The following is an 8,483-nucleotide window of genomic DNA, read 5'->3' as shown; positions in this document are numbered from 1 at the left end:
CCTTAGCCTTGAGGACAATAATTATTTTTCCCACTTATTAAAAATGCATACACCTGCGAAAATCAATTATTTGAAAATAGAGCAATCAGGGTTGGAGCACCATTGAATTGCTCCTGCTGCTGCTAATTAAAGTGAATTCATCAGCACTGAGGGTTGAGCCTGCACGTTGGGATGCAAAAGAGCTCGGTGCCAACAGCTCTGGCTTCCTGCTTCAACCTCTTTTTGTTTTCAACAATCTAAAAGGAAATGCAAATATAATTACTTGAAAACAGTGGCTTTGCAGGAAAAGTCTCTTTCCAGATTGTAGGTGCTTTACTCTTCACTGACCTGGAAGAAGAGTTTCATTCGTGAATCCCACAAAAATCTATCCTCAAAATGGAAACTTGGAAGGACAACCAGAAAAACCAGAATGTTCTTATAACATTCTTCTGAAAACTTTACCTGAGTCAGGTGACATTATTTCTAAGGTTAACTCATGTACGCCCCAGTTTTTCTGAATCCTGACCACCTCTTGTAGCACAGACTCAAATCTTTCTTATACAAGCCCCTCGGTGGCAGAGGTTGGAAAGCGCCAGCAGCTGTCTTTTGTAAGACAAGTAGAGCCACCATGTGGTCCATTGGGGAAATTGTGTTTGAGGCTGTAGTCTTGCAGAAACAGCTTGAAATGGGGATGACCTCAGAGGGAGGAGACAGAAAACAACGGAAAGCAGGCAGCATTGCCAAGGAAAGATGGAAAAAGAGATATCGAGTTGAAAAAAAAGAATGTAGTGTTCCAATGGCAACCGTATTTAGGAAGTGCCAAGTTAAAAGAACCTTCTTCTCCGACCCTCTGAAGGTCTAGAATGTGAATCCCTCAGAGTAGTATATTAGGCAGTATTTTAAAAATTGATTTATCAGGGAACCCTTTTTATATGAAGCATCTCAAGTTTTGGTATTCTGTGATAAATTTGATAAACAGTTTAGAGACATATGGTGAATGACAAAGAAATGGCAGCTATTGGTATGTGGAAATACTCCTCCAATATTAGAGAAATTTAATTATTATAGAGTAATAATGTTCTTTAATGACAATACTAACCCAAAAGATTAGCATGTGGAATCTTTCAGTTGGACAGGTCCTTCAAATACATTTGGAATAATTCAAAGCAGGCGCTCCCCTCTAACATTCCTGAAAGATGGTCACAGCCAGTATTTGACAAATGCCATGGACCTCACCATGTTTGGAACTCACTAATTTGAGGTAACTCATTCCCTTTCTTTTCAACTCTGTAAGAAAGTATTTTCTTATACGGATCTAAAGTTAGTCCCTATACCTTACACGATTTGGTCTTAGCTCTGCTATTTGAAGCTCTACAGAATGACTGATCTTTTTTTCTCCATGTCTCATGAATTTAGAGTTGTTATCCCTTCTCAAAATCTTCTCCAAGAGAAGCTTCCCCAGTACCTCGCACTACCTGTTACCTTGATACGGTTTTCAGACCCCTCAGGCTCATGGTCGCCTTCCTAAACACCCTTCTTTTGTATCAATGTCCTGCTTAAAAAGTGTATAACTTGGAACTGCAAACAGCATTTAAGTGTCATCCGATCAAAGCAATGGGCAGTGTGACTATCTGGATATTGTACAGATATAAAAATTATTTATTTTAACAAAATCTAAATATTTACCAGGGTTTGGGGCTTTTTAAACAGTAATATCCTGAGGCAATAAAATCTCTCAGGTCTGTTTCCATTGTTGTTAAACCAGGAATCTCACATTCTATACATTCGTGCATGTATCGTTTTATTTCTTACAACATAAATATCATGCTTAATTCGGTCCTTAGATATTTCATTTAGTTTGTGTTAGCCATCATTTTATTGTTGAGATATTCTTCTCCTCCACTCGCCTGTTTTTTTTCTTCTTTATTCATTCAATCAAGATTCATTGAACAACTTTTACTTATTGATCATTTGTTAGGGTCTGGGGATTCAAGACATTGTTTCTGTTCCAAGGGAGCTTGACGTCTAATGGGAGAGCATTGACAATTGTTTTCATAATGTGACAGGGCTCTATAATGGTCACAAGAAACTTTCCTCCAAAATTGGATTGACCCAGACCCCAACATTATTTGGTTGGGACAGTTCTATCAGATGAAACTTTCTCTGAAGTTTTCATGAGAAATTTATCAGGTGTCTTGTTGAAAACGAAATAAGGCCTACATTATTAAATCAAGAAAATGTCTTCAACATTCAAAAATAAAATTAGAAAGGATGAATGACTCAAACCCTAAAATTAAATACAGACACATCAATTGAACTGTATATCAAACTGCTAACATAACACCAGAGAAAAAATAATTAATTCAAATAATTTTTGAAAACAGTATAATCTTACTGCGTTGAAAACATCTTGAGGACAAAAAAAAAATGCAAAAAATCTTGAATTTACTTAGTAGGTTTGTTGTTAGCAAAGCAACCAGTGTTATCATTCTGAAACTATTTTGCATATATTTGTAGGGTAGAACAAATAAGTATATATATTGATATTTTTGGAATCGAGGTTTTCACCATGGGAGAATTTGAAACTCAAGGAGGCAAGAAATAACCCTGTGGTAATGGGTTTGCATTGGCGATATCAGTATAAACTCAATATATATATATATATTTTTTAAAGAGTATATATTCCAGGTATGCCTGCTGAACAGGCTTGGAAATAATGATACTCCAGTAGCTAGGATGCCCAGGATTTGTTTTTTTTTTTTAAACATAATTTCTCACTAACAGTAACCAGGCCTCCTTAGAAAAACCAATGATTGCAGGAAAGTATAAGATGAGCCTGGAAAATCTTATTGTGCCAGAAAGCAAGGACATGCTCAAAGACTGGAGACATGTTAAAAGGACACAGAGCCAGCTTGAAAAGCCTCCCGTGGTCAATTGTTAAGTAACAATTTAATATTGTTACTTAAATTAACAGTAACAATAATGAATTATAATGGGCTGTATAAAAAAAGAATCCATTTGTGCAGATGGTACAGTCACTGGGAAACAGTTTGGCAGATGCTCATAAAGCTAACCATACACTTACCATACAACCCAGAAAGACTGAGAGGAAAAGGAAGAGGAAATTTTTTTATAGAAGAATATCAGTTAATAAATGTAGAAAAATAATAAAATTTTCTTAAATCATGATTTTGTCAAAACATTACAAAGGTAATAATAATCAATTAATTAATATCATTAATAGATACTAAAACTATTGAGTGAAAGAAAACATGTGCATGATCTCTAAGTATCACCTACTTATTAGCTAATAATGAGAAGAAAAATAAATATTTATAATAGAGAGATATGGTAGACACTGCCTTACCACACATTAAATTTACAGTCATACTATCATGTGGTTCTACTGCACATCTACTAGAATAACTAAAATTAAAAAGATTGACAATACCAAGTGCTGCCCAGGATATGATGCAACTAAAATCCTAGTACCTTGCTGGCGGGAGTGCAAAATGGTACCGTCACTCTGTAAAACAGTTTGGCAGATTCTTATAAAGCTAAGCATACGCTTACTGTACAAATCATCAGGCCCATTCCTGGGTATTTGCTTAAGAGAAACGTAAACAAATCCACATGAATGGTCACAGCAGCTTTATTCATAATAGCTAAAATCTAGAGATAACCTAACTATCCATCAACTAGTTAAGGAATAAACAACTTTTGCTATAGTCATACGATGAGATGCTAACTGACAATAAAAAGAAACAAACTATTGATATATGCAACAACACAGATAAATCCCAAAAGCATTATGCTAAATGAAAGAAGCCAAATACAAAAGGCTATATACCGTATGATTCCATTTACTTATATTCATGAAAAGGCAAAACTATGGTGATGGAAATCACATCTGTGGTTGCCAGGATTTGGGAGCTGAGAGAAGAGATGGAGTACATAGAGGGAACTTTTTGAGATGATGGAAATAGTCTATATCTAGATCGAAATGATAGTTATGAACCTATATACATTTATACAAAACTTATGGCACTATAAAGAGTGAATTGTACTATATGTAAATTACCTTAATAAGCCTAACCAAGAATTAGCATCACCAATAATTGGGGAAAAAAGACGTCGTGTCCCTCTTGATGTCAGATATGGGAAGCATCGCCTCTTGTAGTAATCTGGCTAAAAATAACCTCAATCTAGCCATGGGATATTCCATAAGACAACTGGCCTGGACAATTAAAGTGTCAATGTCTTGAACCGCACCCCCTCAAAGTGGGGGAATGAGAAAGGAGAGCTGTCCTAAATAAAAGAGATTGAGGAAATATGACAACCAAATACAATGGGAACTTTAATTGAATATTGAGAGTGTTAATTTAAAAACAACTACAAAAGACATTTGGGGGTTTAATTTGAGAAATCTGATTATGACTATATATTAGCTGATTCTATTGATTCTATTAAATTTTTAGTTGTCATAATGGTATTGTGGTTCTTGTTCTTAGGAGATGTGTGCTAAAATATATAGACGTGAAATGTTATGATGTCACAATTTACTTTTCAATGGTTAAACTAAAAAAATATAAGTTGGATGGGGGAAGCAGTTATTACAAAACATTAATAGTTGATGAATTTAGGAGATTGTCCGTGTTTTATGTGCTCTCATTATACCTTCTGTCAGATTTATATAGATTTAAAATTTTTCAAAATAAAGAAAGAGGAGAGAAAATAGATTATTTAAAAAATTTAGACATTTAATTGACCAGAACTTTAGTTATGGGAAAATTCTTATATTCAGATAGAACAAGTTATTACAAATGAATGAAATTTTCCTTATCCGTTCACCCATTACTTACTTTAAAAAAAAAATGGTTCAATTTAGGCTTCCCCACTTCTTTCCTTTTAAAACAGCCTAGGAGAATTTGAAATGCTGAAGCAATCATTTTCTTGACCTGAACTACATTTTTTAGACCTGACTAATCTTGGCTGACTATATAAAGCAAAAATGTATACAGCAAAAATTGACTGCCCAAGAGAAAATGGACAAACTTGCCATATCATGTGAAATATTAATATCCTTCCCTTAGTAACTGACAGATTAGACACATGAAAAAACAATCAGTAAGTACTACATAGAAGATTTGGAGAGGACAATCATACAGAACATTGTAACAACAAAACTGAAGAAAAGCCTTTTTTTCAAGCGTAACTGAAACATTTGTAAAATTTGGGCATGTGGTAAGCCATAAAGCAAGTCTCAATAAATTTCAAAGAATCAGTGCCTAAAGGAACACTCCCTCTAATCACAATGTAACTAAAATAGAAATTAATAACAAAAGGGAAACATTCAAAATCTATACTTTTGAAATTATAAATACACTTATAAATAATTCATAGGTCAATGACAAAAAAAAGTAATGAAAATTGGGAAAGTCTTAGAACTTCACATTATTAAATCAAGAAAATGTCTTCAACATTCAAAAATAAAATTAGAAATGATGAATGACTCAAACCCTAAAATTAAATACAGACACATCAATTGAACTGTATATCAAACTGCTAACATAACACCAGAGAAAAAATAATTAATTCAAATAATTTTTGAAAACAGTATAATCTTACTGCGTTGAAAACATCTTGAGGACAAAAAAAAAATGCAAAAAATCTTGAATTTACTTAGTAGGTTTGTTGTTAGCAAAGCAACCAGTGTTATCATTCTGAAACTATTTTGCATATATTTGTAGGGTAGAACAAATAAGTATATATATTGATATTTTTGGAATCGAGGTTTTCACCATGGGAGAATTTGAAACTCAAGGAGGCAAGAAATAACCCTGTGGCAATGGGTTTGCATTGGCGATATCAGTATAAACTCAATATATATATATATATTTTTTAAAGAGTATATATTCCAGGTATGCCTGCTGAACAGGCTTGGAAATAATGATACTCCAGTAGCTAGGATGCCCAGGATTTGTTTTTTTTTTTAAACATAATTTCTCACTAACAGTAACCAGGCCTCCTTAGAAAAACCAATGATTGTAGGAAAGTATAAGATGAGCCTGGAAAATCTTATTGTGCCAGAAAGCAAGGACATGCTCAAAGACTGGAGACATGTTAAAAGGACACAGAGCCAGCTTGAGAAGCCTCCCGCGTCAATTGTTAAGTAACAATTTAATATTGTTACTTAAATTAACAGTAACAATAATGAATTATAATGGGCTGTATAAAAAAAGAATCCATTTGTGCAGATGGTACAGTCACTGGGAAACAGTTTGGCAGATTCTTATAAAGCTAAGCATACGCTTACTGTACAAATCATCAGGCCCATTCCTGGGTATTTGCTTAAGAGAAACGTAAACAAATCCACATGAATGGTCACAGCAGCTTTATTCATAATAGCTAAAATCTAGAGATAACCTAACTATCCATCAACTAGTTAAGGAATGAACAACTTTTGCTATAGTCATACGATGAGATGCTAACTGACAATAAAAAGAAACAAACTATTGATATATGCAACAACACAGATAAATCCCAAAAGCATTATGCTAAATGAAAGAAGCCAAATACAAAAGGCTATATACCGTATGATTCCATTTACTTATATTCATGAAAAGGCAAAACTATGGTGATGGAAATCACATCTGTGGTTGCCAGGATTTGGGAGCTGAGAGAAGAGATGGAGTACATAGAGGGAACTTTTTGAGATGATGGAAATAGTCTATATCTAGATCGAAATGATAGTTATGAACCTATATACATTTATACAAAACTTATGGCACTATAAAGAGTGAATTGTACTATATGTAAATTACCTTAATAAGCCTAACCAAGAATTAGCATCACCAATAATTGGGGAAAAAAGACGTCGTGTCCCTCTTGATGTCAGATATGGGAAGCATCGCCTCTTGTAGTAATCTGGCTAAAAATAACCTCAATCTAGCCATGGGATATTCCATAAGACAACTGGCCTGGACAATTAAAGTGTCAATGTCTTGAACCGCCCCCCCTCAAAGTGGGGGAATGAGAAAGGAGAGCTGTCCTAAATAAAAGAGATTGAGGAAATATGACAACCAAATACAATGGGAACTTTAATTGAATATTGAGAGTGTTAATTTAAAAACAACTACAAAAGACATTTGGGGGTTTAATTTGAGAAATCTGATTATGACTATATATTAGCTGATTCTATTGATTCTATTAAATTTTTAGTTGTCATAATGGTATTGTGGTTCTTGTTCTTAGGAGATGTGTGCTAAAATATATAGACATGAAGTGTTATGATGTCACAATTTACTTTTCAATGGTTAAACTAAAAAAATATAAGTTGGATGGGGGAAGCAGTTATTACAAAACATTAACAATTGATGAATTTAGGAGATTGTCCGTGTTTTATGTGCTCTCATTATACCTTCTGTCAGATTTATATAGATTTAAAATTTTTCAAAATAAAGAATGAGGAGAGAAAATAGATTATTTAAAAAATTTAGACATTTAATTGACCAGAACTTTAGTTATGGGAAAATCCATATATTCATATAGAACAAGTTATTACAAATGAATGAAATTTTCCTTATCCGTTCACCCATTACTTACTTTAAAAAAAAAAATGGTTCAATTTAGGCTTCCCCACTTCTTTCCTTTTAAAACAGCCTAGGAGAATTTGAAATGCTGAAGCAATCATTTTCTTGACCTGAACTACATTTTTTAGACCTGACTAATCTTGGCTGACTATATAAAGCAAAAATGTATACAGCAAAAATTGACTGCCCAAGAGAAAATGGACAAACTTGCCATATCATGTGAAATATTAATATCCTTCCGTTAGTAACTGACAGATTAGACACATGAAAAAACAATCAGTAAGTACTACATAGAAGATTTGGAGAGGACAATCATACAGAACATTGTAACAACAAAACTGAAGAAAAGCCTTTTTTTCAAGCGTAACTGAAACATTTGTAAAATTTGGGCATGTGGTAAGCCATAAAGCAAGTCTCAATAAATTTCAAAGAATCAGTGCCTAACGGAACACTCCCTCTAATCACAATGTAACTAAAATAGAAATTAATAACAAAAGGAAAACATTCAAAATCTATACTTTTGAAATTACAAATACACTTATAAATAATTCATAGGTCAATGACAAAAAAAAGTAGTGAAAATTGGGAAAGTCTTAGAACTCCCCCATCCATCCAAAAAAGATCTGCACATCAAAACGTGTTGAGATACAACTAATGGGGGTACTCAGAAGAAAATGCACAGCTGTAAAAGTTTATAATAGAATAATTTTCTTAGCCAAATAAAGTACACCCAAATAAAGCAAAGCATTCTATTGGGAGAGCTTGATCCCAGGGGGCAAGAGTGAAAGAGGGAGTGAAGAAGGAAAGGAGGGAGAGAGATGAGAGGATGCACTTTATGCTGCTACTAGCGGTGCTCTGTCTGGATCCTTATTTGAGGATCCTTATTTATGAAATGCCTCTCTGATTGTACAC

This window comes from Pteropus vampyrus, unplaced genomic scaffold (assembly GCF_000151845.1).
Source record: "Pteropus vampyrus isolate Shadow unplaced genomic scaffold, Pvam_2.0 Scaffold85, whole genome shotgun sequence".
NCBI lineage: Eukaryota > Metazoa > Chordata > Mammalia > Chiroptera > Pteropodidae > Pteropus > Pteropus vampyrus.
The sequence above is the reverse complement of the archived record's forward strand: the minus strand, read 5'-3'. Positions refer to the sequence as shown.